Source organism: Armigeres subalbatus, chromosome 2 (genome assembly GCF_024139115.2).
Source record: "Armigeres subalbatus isolate Guangzhou_Male chromosome 2, GZ_Asu_2, whole genome shotgun sequence".
NCBI classification, from domain to species: domain Eukaryota; kingdom Metazoa; phylum Arthropoda; class Insecta; order Diptera; family Culicidae; genus Armigeres; species Armigeres subalbatus.
Genome location: NC_085140.1, coordinates 13,877,061 through 13,892,570, shown reverse-complemented (window position 1 = coordinate 13,892,570; position 15,510 = coordinate 13,877,061).

The window sequence follows — 15,510 nt, the reverse complement described above, 5'->3', positions numbered from 1 at the left end:
TCACGGATAATTTACAGACACCCTGTATTTGAAGAAGTTACAACGGAAGTCATCATAACTTTTGGCTGCGCGACTATCTTTGTGGTAGGCATGCGGCGCGAAGAATCCGAATAGGTTTCGCGTCGTGCAATGTTATGACGGAGACTATATTTTTTTGGCTTTCTTCATACGACGAGAATGACTATTGTAAGCCCTGGTCCGGATATTTATTAAGAAATTCCTTCTTGCAAGAATTCCTCCTTTAGAAATAGTTCAGTTCCTTAGGAATAATTTCAATGCCTCTAGTAATTCCTTCCCTAAGAATCCCTTCGGAATTTCCCTCAGGAATTCTTCAGAAAAACCGTACAAAATCCCTAAAGAATTGATCTGAAAACTTGTTTGAGAGTTTCTTTAGAAACTCCATTCGAAATTTCTACGAATGTTTCTTTACGGGTTCCTTTAAAAATTCCTTCATAAATCTTTGGAAATTGAGAATGGGTAATCGCTCTCACCGGCAGTCTGGAGATCGTACAGCAAAATCGTTTAAAAAGGTATCTTACATTTTAGTCTTCTTGCCCTCAGATACTTTCAATCTATTCTATAAGTATTCTAAGTAGTTGAAACGGTGACCCATTCTCACCCCCATTTGACCCATGGTCACCCCTGACGACGGTATATAACATCATGGCTTCTATAAAAAAATCGATTTTGGAGAGAAATGATAGCCTTTCGGGACAGCTTTGTTGTACGAGAAAGGCAAAAAGTGCTAGCTAAGACAGTCAATTTTCTTGATCAAAACATTCTATTCAACTATTCAAGTCCGATGATTTTTTTAATTTGATAAATCAGGATTTTCGGCTTTCAGTCACATGAAATTTTGGATAATTTTAAATCATTGCCAAAGTTACGATCCGGATTCAAACTTCTGACAAATAAAATCATATTTTTTTTCCAAGTTCGTTTATTTGGTAGGCTCAGACGTGTATAACACTTTACGGAGCCATGGTTCTTTGTGATATATACAATCAATATCATTTTATTATACAGTTAGTAAAATAAAGTCATATTAATAATAATAAAGTCATATTAATAATAATAAATTAGATGTATTTATCGAAATGGCCATCAGGAAAGCTCTGGATTTTGCGGTTTTTCCAGAGCTCAAATAACTAATCTACAATGATTCGATTAAATAGTATACATGCACAAATATGGTCAAATATCCAAAGTTATTTCAATACGTCAAAAATACTTCATTATCCGCTGTAAATGTAAATATGTAAATATATGTACCAATATCATTCCGAACACCGAGTAATAGGATACAATAAAACCAAGAAACAGGTGGCATCATTGTGATTGAAACGATATGCATCACTAATGCTTCCCTCTACTCTAGCTACGATAAAAAAGAGAAAATATGGTTCTCCACTATTGAGTTGTCACCCGAAATAGAGTAACTTCATCAAAAATAGATAAATGACATCCCAAAAATAAATGTACGAGAAATGGATGGTGAAAACCAGCAGATGTATCAAATTACTTTCATCTGACCGAGTATTAAAAAGCTACGATATTGATGGCGGAGCATGAAAATTTTACAGTATCCCATTTGTGAACTACATCGTCTATCCTGGCACGATTATGATGGGAATAGAAGCAGCAACAGGCGCCCATTCAGACTTGTGCAGCCGGAAATGCTCGTAGATGGAAAATATTTCCGTTTTCATCCTAACATTTTCCACTCTCACAGTGTGTCTCACTGAAAGCAACGCGAAGTGAAGTTTTTCCCAAACTGGAACCAAAGCAAGATAGTCCCCAATGGAACATATCGCGGGTGCGAGGGAGAAAAGGAAGATTCGACAATACAAACAGAAACTGGATGAAAAGCACACAGCAGAGCAAAGCGGTTTGTCCAAGGAGCGAAACTGTCGCCCATCAGTTCACAGCTGTACCAGGGAATAATGCTTGCGTTTCCGTTTGTCGATAGTGCTATGATAAGGAGGAAAATTCGCGGGATTTCACATGTTCTCAATAATTGGATGTCTCTCAGAGTGTCTTTCTGCTTATTCTCCGATGGTTTGTAACTCGCCTTCGGGAGAGTTTCGTCTAAAAATTCATCCAAAGTTATCGCGTCATTTTCGACAGGCTGTTTCGGTTCATTAGCTATGATGGTGGAGGTAGGATACACTGTGCTGAGCTGAGATAATACTCAGTCTAGATATTTTATTATTTGTTTTGATAGTGGACGCTGACATTGACAAATGATGTTTTCATTCATGAATCGAGTCATGGGGGGTAAGCACGGCAACCAAACGCGCACAAACCACACCCACTCACCACCTTCTGCTAACCGACCCAGACAAGAAATTCTGAATGATCTCATCTAGCGAGATAAAATGATAGTGAAGATTCCATTTCATATCAAGGTAGACTGCTAATTATCAAATTCGGAAACTAGGTCATTAGAAGAAAATAATGCCACGTAACATGGGATGCTCATTGTCATCCCGAAGGCGATTTTTTGCTCAATTGTTTCATCATTTTTTAACATCGATATCCTCGATGCCAATAAATCTTCTTAGAATACTAGAAGAAGCTCAAAATGGTGGCGTCGAAAACAGATTCTACAGGTTATAATCAATGATGATGGAAGCGTTGATGGGAATCATTCGTCTCCATCATTGCTACTCTCAGGTGCAAACAAATGAGAGTTCAGAACTTTGGAGAGTACGGACCACATTGATACATCGTTCTCAGCTCTCGCGTACATGCGTCGTTGATTTTTCGAGATTAGAGTTCTTATCAGTTCTCGACAGATACAGAAAAATACATCCAGCAGAACTGCTTCAAAGTGAAAGAGGCCGGAATGCCTCTGCGTTCACTTCTCTTAAAGTGAGTAGAAAAATGTACATCAATAACAACGATAAACGGCGCCGAAAGGATAACAAACCATGTAAGAATAGCATGTACTGGGTGCAAAAATGGCAGGGAGCAAACAATTCACAGATGTGTCTGCTATGAGCGGTAGGAGTTATAATAGAACCATAACCATTTAATAAGTTTTAATAATCGGTTGTGCATTGTTTTTAAGAATCAATTTTTAGAGAAATGCAGTTAACAAATTAGTTTAGCGAAAACTGGGGTCAGCCGGAATTTTGTGCGTCTTGTCTAACCCTAATATTCTCGCTAGCCGTCCTGAGAATTAAAAGTTTTCCAAAGTAACCCATAAATATGTTTAGCGTTTTCCAAAAATGATATAAGAAAACCTCGGTTTGAACAGATACATGAAATGTTTGATTAAAAATAAAAACTCTAGTAACACAAATCTGATTAACTTTGTATCGGCACCTAAATTAGGACCAAACTTGGTTGCATATGAATAGAAGAAACCTTTCTACATCATGTGTGTACTGTGTTGCATGAGAAATATGACGACTTGGCGATAACGCCCTTGCGACATACAAAACGTTTTATAGCTTATAGAAACAACATTGCGTTAGTTTCCCACACATTATCAATTGTGTGGTTCATTGGTATATTAAATATTAGAAAATAAATATTATTCTACTAATTTATTTTATTTATTTATTTCGTCAAACATTCAAAGCTATGGATCATGAAGCCTTATTTTATGTATATCATTATAATATTTATCTGTTGAGGGGGCTTCACTCAAGATGTATTGACCAGCGGGATAGCTATCGAATAAAAAAAGATTATGGATGATTTGACGATTTTAGTGTTCAAAGCAAGGGCTGCCCTCGTGACAATAACCTACAATGTACCATGCACCACAGAACGACGCTGCTCATTTACTATACACTTTTTTTTTCGGTGGGATACACTTAGGGTCGTGGATAACAATTTTGGCTTCAAAACGTTATTGGAGATAGCTTTTTAAAGCACTGTTGTACTCTTCTGGTGTGCTATAAAACCACGATAAATCCTGAAACCCTCCTAGCTCATGTATCTTTGGGTTAAGGATCTACATGATCGTTTATTGTAACTTAAGAACTCACTCTTCGTCTTTCTCAGTCAACCCCAGATCGTATATGGAAAGAAAATTTGATAGCATATCTTCTTCTTCTACTTATTGGCATTACATCCCCACACTGGGACAGAGCCGCCTCGCAGCTTAGTGTTCATTAAGCACTTCCACAGTTATTAACTGCGAGGTTTCTAAGCCAGGTTACCATTTTTGTATTCGTATATCATGAGGCTAGCACGATGATACTTTTATGCCCAGGGAAGTCGACAATTTCCAATCCGAAAATTGTCTAGACCGGCACCGGGAATCGAACCCACCCACCCTCAGCATGGTCTTGCTTTGTAGCCGCGCGTCTTACCGCACGGCTAAGGAGGGCCCTAGCATATATTGCTATTTTATATCACCCTCATATATGATAACTTATAAAGATGGTCATAACATGATTACTATCGTATGTAATAACTTTCAAAAAAGTCGTATATCGATATAAACGATATCAGTGTAATCTGATTGAATCGTAAATATCGTTTATACATAGTTGTCATGCAATTCGTAAATAAAAATGCGTTGTACGTATGCACTTTGTGACTTTTTTTACGGTTATCAAAGACCGCTGCACTGCACATTAGTGATGAAATTAATTTTATTTTCACTTAACTACTTTAATCTATCCGATGCTCTTGAATGCTGAATTTCACAGAGACTGTGCTATTATACTACCAAATATCACTCCCCAACAATGATTAAAGCAACTAAAATACAACAAATTGAAATGCGTCTGGGGTAAATACGGAGATGTAAAACACTACTGATATTGACATTTCATTATCGTTAATATGAGCGCAGAGTTGTTTGTAATGCTGCCTTTTCGTTATAATTTATGGACATTATCAGTATAATCAAAAGCTATGTCCACATGCAAACCACATTTGAACGTACAACACCAAAGGTACTCAAATCGTAACAATGTAATATGTATAGTATATTTTATGTTAATAATTGTCAAAGTTCTACTTCTTTTCAAGAGTTACTGAGTAGTGCAGGGGTCGAGTATCTGTCTTTAGATGTAGTGATCAAAAATGTTCGAGATAGTGTTGTTTACATTTATTTTTTAACTATTTTCACTGAATCGTAATAATGCTTACAGAAACTCGTTAAGCTCGTTATTCAGTTTGTATATGGCGATTCTATGCATTATATACAATTAAGTTCTCTCGTATATGATCACCTATATTAATGGATATACATATCAAAATGTTGACTGGGTTCTGTCTGTCCCAAATGTGAACAGGAACCGATGGTACTAAGATGATACAAACTGACGCAGAAAATGTAAAGCGGGACATGACGAATTAGCATGCATATTGTGAGGGGTAGAGGGCACTTAGAGAAACCTTCCATTTGAAGAACCACCGGAACGACGAGGCTTGAATGCTCTTTGCAAGCACGGGAAAACGAATCAGAACGAATGTGAAACGACAATGTTCAGGGCTGATTTCTGAATAAGTATCACATAGGTTTTTCTTTTGACGTAGAACTACGTCTTTCTCTTCTTAACTGGGGTACACTTTACGATTGCAAAAAATCGAAAAACGTCACGAAAATATGATAGACTTTGATTGTTAATATCTCAGCCGTTTCTCGACGGATTTTCAATTTTCTTGGACCATTCGATCAAGGAAGAGTCAACGCTTTATTTTCGATGTACACTGAAATCGTTTTTTACGAGGTTTATTTTTACAGGACTCGCTTTTTACGCATTTTTTTTCACTAGAATTTCGGGATTAACGTGATTCATTTAGACATATTTTGGAGTTTATGCGGTTTTTTACATTGTAAAAGCTGACTCCAGTGTGTTACAATATTTATGTATTATTATTTACTACTGAACACTTGTTAACAGTTGCTAAAAACGGTTTTGGTGAATCAGTTAATCTCGTAAGTGCATCGCAAGCTTCTTCTTCCATATCACTACATTCCAACTGCAACTTGGCCTGCTTTTCAACTTAGTGATCTATTAACAATAGGAAAATAAGTTCAAAAGTAGCATTTACCAATGCAATGCTTCGAATCGAGATACAATTATCGAACGACTTTTACTCCCTAGCGAGTTTTTATCAATTGATAATTTGGATTTGTGATCGCTTGAGAGTATTGTTCATCCTCGATTATTTGAAAGTTTTATTTTTATCATCCTTTTCAAATTTGGGTCTAAAAATTGTATACATCACCAGGGTTCGTAATGCTCACTCAATCTCAGCAGACAATCACGAAAACTACCAGTACTGCCACGTAGTTCTACGTTACCTTTGCGTACAACCCGATTGCGCTGCACCTTTGAGTTTTTTGCTATATCACATCACATAAGTTTGCCCGATGGGTGGTACATTGGCTTTGGACGAGGAACGATTCGAAGAACTTGGTTTCGTCCCTGATTCGAAGGACGATTGTAACCTCCACTACGGCAGACGGTTCCGGAATCAGGATGCCGTTTGTCACAACGGATTGAACTGGAAAAGCGTTGAAAACATGGCGCTGACAAGGCTTTGGCCGACATCCAGATAGCGATTACTTTGGTCCAACAAAATGGTGGACCGCCTGCGGTTCCGGAAAACATTTCAAACCTTCTGCGAAGATATCGTACTTGCTCCACTTCCGCTGCTCCCTAGTCATAATTTAATGCGCTTCGCTCCGAGTCTTAGTTTGGCTATGACTAAAATAAATACTCCCCCTAAATTATTAGAAAATTCCCATAAAAAAATAGAAAATTGCCAATAACGAAATCAGGGTATGAGCAATCAATAAATATAAAATTTTCACAAATAAAACAAAATTTCCATAAACAAGTGAAAATTTTCCACAAAACAAAAATAAATAGGCGCTTTTAAAAGCAAAAATTGCAATTATAAAAGAATAATTTTCCATAAAAAATAAAATGTTCACGAAATAAAAACTTAAAATTTCCATAAATAAATCAATATTAGCAAAAAATTACAAAATTTTCCACAAAATAAATATATTTTTTCCGTAAAAAAATAAAAATTTTCCACGAAATGATCAATAAAAGCAATAAAAATAAGAAAATTTCCATAAAGAAATATAAAAAAGCAATCAAACTGTGCTTTATTTCCATAGATGACCCCTTCTTTAAAAGCGTTTTAAGTTCATGGCAAATTTTATCAATATCATTGTTTTTTTATATTTTTTAATGGAATTTCCATATTTTTTTATTGTTTTTTATTGATTATTTTGTGGAAATGTTTAATTTTTATTGAAAAAAAAGTAATTGGTGGAAAATTTTGTAATTGTTTTTTGCTGATATTGATTTATTTATGTATTTTTTTAATTTTTTTCGTGTAACATTTTGATTTCTGTATGGAAAATTCTTCTTCAATAATTGCTATTTTTGTTCTTTAATTAATGTGCTAATTTATGTTTGTTTTGTGGAAAATTTTCAATTGTTTTTGTGAATTTTGCATTATTTGTAGAAATTTTATTATTATTTATTGCTCAAACCCTGATTTTTTTATTGGCAATTTCCTAATTGTTTATGGAAAATTTCTAATTTTAAATGGAAATGTTATTTAGCTGCCGTTTGGCTATAGGTTGACCAATTTTTGAACTTCACTGTCAAGTAGGAGAAAAAAGCCCACTTTTCCTTGGAAGTTTCTCTGTTAAGCTTTTAGATTTACTTTTTAGATGTAGTATAGTAGGAACCTCGTTTTAGTTTTGACAAATTCACTCTAGTTTTAAGTTACAAACAAACTTACGGCAGCTGCACCTCAAAATACCGGAGTATGCTACACACGCGCGCACTACTAATCGGTCCAGGATCACATACAAATAAAATAGCGAAACCCGTCTTTTATAGGTCATGACTATTGGATCAAACATACTTTATGTATGGAATATATTCGCGGCTAGTGCACCCTATTCATTATGCACTCCTTCTGTTTGTGAATGGGAAACGACCAAGTAAGGCTTGTCCCTTTCTTTCAAACTGTGGTCTACGTATACGTTAACCGCTGCCAGTGACATTTGAGTATGACCTGACCAACTGAGGCAACATGAGGAAGGAACATCCCACTGTTCATTTTATTATTTGAAATAGGGCCGTCTTGAGGAATATATTTAATACTGGATTTTGTTTTGCTTATGGTGGAGCTACAAGTTTCTAATGGAACCAATACAATCCATTGACATTTTCTCCCCAAAAACCACCAAAACAGAACCGAGAATCCAACGTCTTTGCTCGTTGGGCCTCGTACCCCGCGGAATATGATGAGAAACAGCATGGCTAACATGCGCCTGATAAGCAATCCATTGAATTTAACGACAATTACAACGAATTGTATGAACTTTTGAGGTATTTATTTAAAATGTATCTAATTTTATTTTATTTCAAGAAATTGATTTTATTTCTGATAGATGTATTTTCATCTTAAATCGAGCGCCCCCTCGATTTAAATATGCATAGCTACAAAAAGGTTATCAAACAGCACCAAGAATTAAACACTGATTAGCAAACAGTTCTATTTTCGTTCATGAAGAAATCAGAAAAACGAGCTGATGAGTAGAATCATAGAATGCCGAGTGCCATTTGGTCGAATACAACTAGGCCAAGAGTTGGTTTGCCGAATATACCATTTGTCCGAACAAACCATTAGGCCAAACGACCCTTTGGTCCATTCGTAAAAAAGACACTTCGTCCAAATAATACTTTCATCCTAATGACCGTTTCGGCCAAATGATCCTATCGACCAAATTAACCCTTTCGGCCAAATTACCCTTTCGGCCTAATTACCCTTTCGGCCAAATTACCCTTTCGGCCTAATGACCCTTTCGGCCAAATGACCCTAATGTTTTTTGGCCGAATGGGTTTCGACCAAACGACCCTTCCCCTACAAATTCAAAGGGATGGACTAAATTTCGAAGGTACATCACCCTACTTTAATCCATCTAAAGTAATCAACAAGGTCGGCACTTCGTTTGCAATTCTTGATTTCGAGTCATCAAGCGTTGCGAATCCGATAACGCGAACTATGGACGCATGTATGTTTTCCTCATTGACGAAATACGCCTGCGTATTGCGCGGAGGAGAGAGTTGGACGACGAATCAACACACGACAACTGGAAGATGTCATGCTGAAAAGGTCTCTCGTTGAAGAACTGGAGACTCGTGCTCGTGCACGTAAATTTAGATTCAGTTTGGATTGGATTAGTACAGAATTTGCATTTCGTTTGGACTTGGATTTGTATATTGGATAAGATTCAAATTGGATTGAATTTAGATCGGATGTGAATTGCTTTGGATTGGATACAGATTGGAATTAGATTTAGCGTACATTTGGATTTGATTAACTTTCGACAGAGGTCCACACTGCATGTAAATTTTCACGCCGATCGTTTCAGTAGTTTCCGAGTCTATAAGGTTCAGACAGACAGAAATTCATTTTTATGTATATAGATTTCTGGCCTATCACTTATCGCTTCTCAATTCCTTTATTTCTACTTTCCTCGTTTGATTTTTCATATCTTACTTCCTACTTCTGGCTTCTCAGTTCATACCACTCATTGTTCATTCCTCACTTTTCAATAGTCTTTTGTAATATTATACATCATTAATTATAGAATTATTTGTTAGTACAATAAGCACCAGAAAGACAAATATCTAACTTCTCAGTTTGAATACAGTGTTTCACAAAAACTTTTCTATTCAAAACTCCATCCATTGCAAATGTATATTCCAATCGCAAGCTTGCATCTATTGGTCTTGTTTATAACTCTACAAAATAAAAAAATATCCCCTTCTCTGGAATAGCTGAATCAGAGGCATGTGGAATGACAATGTGTACTACTAACGACGACTCCTAGAACTGAGCGGCTAGTTATTCATACTTTCCTAATTAAAACTCTCGTATCGGGGAAAACAGCAATTCCGAGCATTGTACAATATCCTCGCATGGCTGAGCTGAGCCAGGTTCACCTTCCGAGCGTGTGAATAAGCATCATAATTCTATTCAAACAATCTGCCTCTCTGGCGGCCAACCCATGCAAAAGGTGGTCCTCAAACGTAGCTGACAGCATGGAAAACAGTCTCACCGTTGGGTTAGGGGTGACGATGGAAAGGTGCAATGTGTTCAAATTAGTGCTTATAAACGTGGAAATCCGTCAGTGTGCAGTCCATGGCAGCGGGGTACGAGAGAAAGTTACTGTTCATATTGGCACTTGAAGCTACAGCCGGATGTTATGCAGCATCAATCGGTGTAAAACTTCCCCCGGGGGAGAATCTCCGAGTATATTGTACTGGTGCTGTCAACAAATGCAACAAGTGCTTAATTAGCAAAGTTTCGTTTGCGCAAACTGAGCGAGCACTCATTAGACGGATCAGTGAACGTATTGGTGGAATGGATAACTAGTTGCACGACTAATTGGATCCGAGAATATGTGTTTGAACATGGTTAATTATGAGCAAACAAGCAATTTGCGGGAACCAGTACCTATTCAGTCTAACTGGAGATGATATTGAATTGTGATCCCGTTGGTTGAATCATTCTCAAATTTCAACAATCGAGCCCTCACGCGCGAACTAGCTCCTTCGGGTTTTCAACGCGTGACGAAGTTAACAAAATACTGAAGAAGTTTCCAAGTAGGAAGTGAAACACATATATGTTGATACACATAGTAGGATTTGTAAGTAGTGTTTTGGAAAACAGACGACGTTTTTGATTTTCAGCTGCATTACTAGATAATGAAAGTAATAATCAAAAAGATCAAATTGAAAGTTCTAGACCAACATTTGAAAAGGGCGTAACAGCCAAAATTTATTTCTTCTGATTCTTCGTCCACATATATAGCTATATATGTAGCAGGAATAAATTTTGGCTGTTACGCCCTTTTCAAATGTTGGTCTAGAGTTAATAATATTCTGCTCAGTAAACAAAGTGCAATGTTCGCCATGGAGAAAAGTCTTTTCACTGCTTTTGTTGTAGCAACGCCCTCGCAACGTGAACAAACCCCGATCAGCGCTGGCTATCAGGATCATCATCAAATGCTCAAATGATAATATCTTTCCAGAGTGCTCTTTGATTAGGGATAATATCTTTGCACAAGCAAAGATGATATCCCGTGCTCAGATGATATTGCAATGTCTGGTAACGACAGGTACCCTGCAAGGGGGTACCCCATGCCGCCATCTCACAACATAGACAGTCCTCACTCAGCATGGTGCTCACCCCGTCCTGCAACAGAGTGGCACCACTTGTCTACCAAGCCGGTGGCGACCCTAGGTTGGTGGCTCCTATGCCGCTCCTACCTCAGCTACGAGGCAGACCCTTTCATGTCTCCTATTTCTGAGGTGCCGCAGAGGTATCAATCCCCCGACACTCCTGCCAGTCATAGCGAGACTTTCGTGTCCCCTACTTCTGAGGTGCCGCAGAGGTATCTGCCCCCGGCAATCCTGCCAGGCCTAGCGAAACTTCACTCATTCCGTCCCTGACAGCCGGATCACACTACTGCCTAAGCAGCCACTCTGACCATACGTACCATGCGAGTCTTACTTGTGTGCTCGCTCATACATTCAGTCCCAATCGCTTGCACCACTTGTGCACCACTCTCTTGACATTCAGTCACTCACTCAGTGGGGGTTGTAATACCCCCATCTCCCATTTGTATCCACTTTGTGCACCTCCTGTGCATCGTTTGGGCGTGGAGCACGTCCCGCGTGCCTAACACTCACCTACCCGGGCTTTGATACGGCCGATAGGTTCCGAGAACGGGTACTTTGCAGGTAGCACCCACCTATTGACATTTCGAAGCCCAGATAGTCCTCAGCCAGTGTGGTGGTCTCCACTTACCACTTACCTTACATTTCTCCGATTTCTGAGGTGCCGTAGAAGCATCAACCCCCCGACACTCCTGCCAGTCGCAGCGGGACTTTCGTGTCCCCTACTTCTGAGGTGCCGCAGAGGTATCTGCCCCCCGACACTCCTGCCAGGCCTCACCAGACTTCAGTCATTCTAACACTACCAACCATGCGTACCATGCGAGTCTTACTTGTGTGCTCACCCATACACTCGGTCCCTCACTCTGTGGGGTTATTACGAGTAATACCCCCAACTCCCATTCGCTTGCACCACATGTGCACCACTTGGGGGTGTGTGGGTACCACCTTGGTCGCTTGATAGGGTCTGCTTGCGGATACTTGTGGTTTTTGGGAGGGAATTAACAGAGCCCCCTGTTAACCCCACCACCTCCTAGGCAGAACCCCCTGACTCGCAGACAGCTGGGGAGGGGTCGTCAAGCCCTTGGACATAGTCCCTGCTGACCCCACCCCATACCTCTGGCTTATATAATATAAGATAAGTGATGTTTTCTGTGGAAGGTCCCTTAAATCAGTTTGTGAGCATAACTTGTTTCTATGTTTCAGGCACTTTTACCACTTTCCACAAAGTTGTTTGGCTAACAAAAATACACGTTTTTGTAGAACATTCACCAATCCGCCACCGTTCATTAGCATTAATATTAGCATTAGCATTGAGCAATTCGCACAAATTCGTAGGTGGTACAAGCCAAGACTATTGTATGAAAGTAGCATCATTTTCATCCGTTACCACAGATATTGATTTGGGAGTAATCACTATCTCTTAGATGGAAGCAATGCACCCTCCAATAGTCGAGATCTGTCCTGGCCACGTCCTTGCGAATGCTTAGGAAAGGGAAGGATGGTTAGTTGGACACCTACTTAAGAAAGATGCAGAGAACTCTACGACCTCTCATAGGTGCCACGGGAGGTTTTTTGGGATTGTGTGAAAGGTTATAACAGTAGGAATCGGTTTGGTAGAACGTGAAACACAGAAAGAACTAAGATAGTAATACAAAGTAGGAAAGGGACGAGCCTGGAATTGAACCCACGACCTCCTGATTATAAGGCAGAAGCGGTAGCCACTAGACCACCGAGCTCGTCTTCACCAATCCGCCACCGTTCATTATTAACAAATTTTCAATAATAAATATTGGACTCAAATTCCTCATGCAGCTTTCTGTGAGAAATTGTAATTTGCTAATTACCAAACGGTGTGTCTATAAAATGTCGATACATACATACCCCAAATATACATACATACAGACATCAGCTTAGTTCATTGAGTTGTCATATACTATTGGCCACCTAAGGTTAATTCTTATTGTGATCCTATAGCATTTACATAAACATAGTGTACGAGTAAGGTAAAAAGTGGAACATTTAAAATTTGTTGTATTGTTTGGACGAGCCGTTTCAGGCTTGTATGAGAATTGGTATAAGGTGAGAAGATTGAATGTGAACCTACCAAAACCTGTACAAGATCTGGGAATATGCGAACATGCTGGATTCTTATGCAAACATTGTGTGAGACCTTACAATGTTGCAAGCTTTTCTTACAATATTTGTTTGTTAGCTTACATTTTTTGCATAAGAATCTAACAATTATGCATATGCCCAGTTCTTATACAGGTTATACAGAACTGTTAGAAAATCTAACAGCAGTTGTTTTTTAAATGGGTTTTTTATTTCAGTCAATAAGAGATCATAATTGGTACGGCAGAAGAAATAGATAAAAAGAAATGAGAAATGAGACAGACAATTTGAAGAAAAAAGAGGTCAGAAGAAGGGAAAAAGAAGGAGAGATGAAGCAAAAAGCATTAAGGAAGATAGAAGAAGGATGGAAGAAATAGAAAGAATAACAGATGAAGAAGGAAGAGAATAAAGAATTATATGTTTCACTTCTCACTTCTGACAGCTCACACATGTAACTGCCGGTTGGAGCCTTCCTGAAACTCCCTTACTACAATACATTTCAGGGTCAGCATGCTTAAAGGGACATTTCGAGATACAAGGAATGACCGCCTTGAAGTACAGAAAAACTCACTTTCAAGGTATTGCTGACTTCATTTATTCAAACTTTTCCGACACTCTTCCACACCGTTCCACTTTCTTAACCTACGCTAACCTGACTTTCCACGATCATCACTTCTTATCCGCCAATCAGTGGCTAGCTCCCTTCCACGCCACGGAATGGTTTCGGTGATGTAATGGCTATGCAAGCTAGAAACAGAGGGGGGGTGGTTCCTTCCCACCAATTAGCGGTTGGCCATTCTTCCCGTAACGACTTGGTGATAGGATACAATGGCGTCCTCTGCAGTCTCATACGCTATCCTGGATCCAGTCCGAGTGTGTTAACGGACTCGGTTGTCGGCCTGTATCTCCGGAACTGTCCCCAAGAGAAATGGTGAGGGGGTTAACCTAATTTGGTTTTGTATTTACTCCCGAGCGGTGGCGCACTCTACAATTCCGGACTTCACTCGATCCTCTTGGTAGGTATCAAAGACGATCCTCTACGTTTCGGTATCGACGTGTTACTTCCCGTTTCCTCCTATTTTTTCACCTGTCAAGTCCCCATCATCACTCTTGATTTCTGATTTCTTACTTTTAACTTCTTATTTCTCAATTCTCACTTCTTGCTTCTTTTTCCTCACTTCTCTTTTCTAACTTCCTTTTCTTCACTTCTCTTTAACAATTTTGAAAACCTCTTTCATTATTCATTTCTCACTCTATTTCTTACTTCTGATGTTAACTTTAACTTCATACTTTTCACTTCTTATTTCTTAATTCTCACTTTTTATTTCTTGTTCTTGGTTTTTGCCTTTCTCGTATACTAAGTATTCGGAAATGCTATACACAGATAGAAAAAGTTGTTGAAATTTACACAAAGGTAATCCATATTAAGGGAATGCCAAAAAGAGTGTAAATTTAAACGATATTATCGCCTGAATGTATGCAATTTCTATTGCATTATGTCACTTTTCATATGACTTATGCTATCGAAATTGACATAATGCTATAAAAATTGCACACATTTTGAGCGAACCATGTACGCCCAGAATAGTGTAATTTAGGAATTGAAAAATGTGAGACACACTTTTGGGTACTTAGCTTAGCAAGTGATTTGCTTGCAACAAATTGCATTCGGTACAGAATCCAGTTCCATTGTTTGCTGTTGAAAATTTACCTGATCAGCCATCGTTCCAGAGTTATTTATAAAACATTGCCATTTTGTCATAAGTCCCCCCTTGAAACTAGAAAAAAATCAAGACCGATTTTGGTGGTGGATAAAGAAAAATAAAATTAGCCCAGAGAGATTTGGTCTGCTCATCCAAGGAAAATGATTCATAATCCAAATCATTCCGGAATGGGAACGAGTCATTTATTTGTGGTTTTACAGGCGGCTTATTGGGCCTGCGAAAACCTCCTTTCGCGTCGGAAGGCCGTCATGTCAAGTCTGTTTAGTGTCTGACCTAACTCCAGCACTTAGGATTGTGCGCTGTGGTGAAGCCTGCTTGAGGATACATGCAGCATTTTATAGAAGTTTAACAGAGCCCACTGTCAAACTCCACCACATCCTAGGCATTTTTTTCAGCTAAATCTACTAAAGTCATAGAATAAGCCCTCTAAATATCTTAGCATCAATGACACAGTGGTAGATAATAGTCTAAAGAAGCTA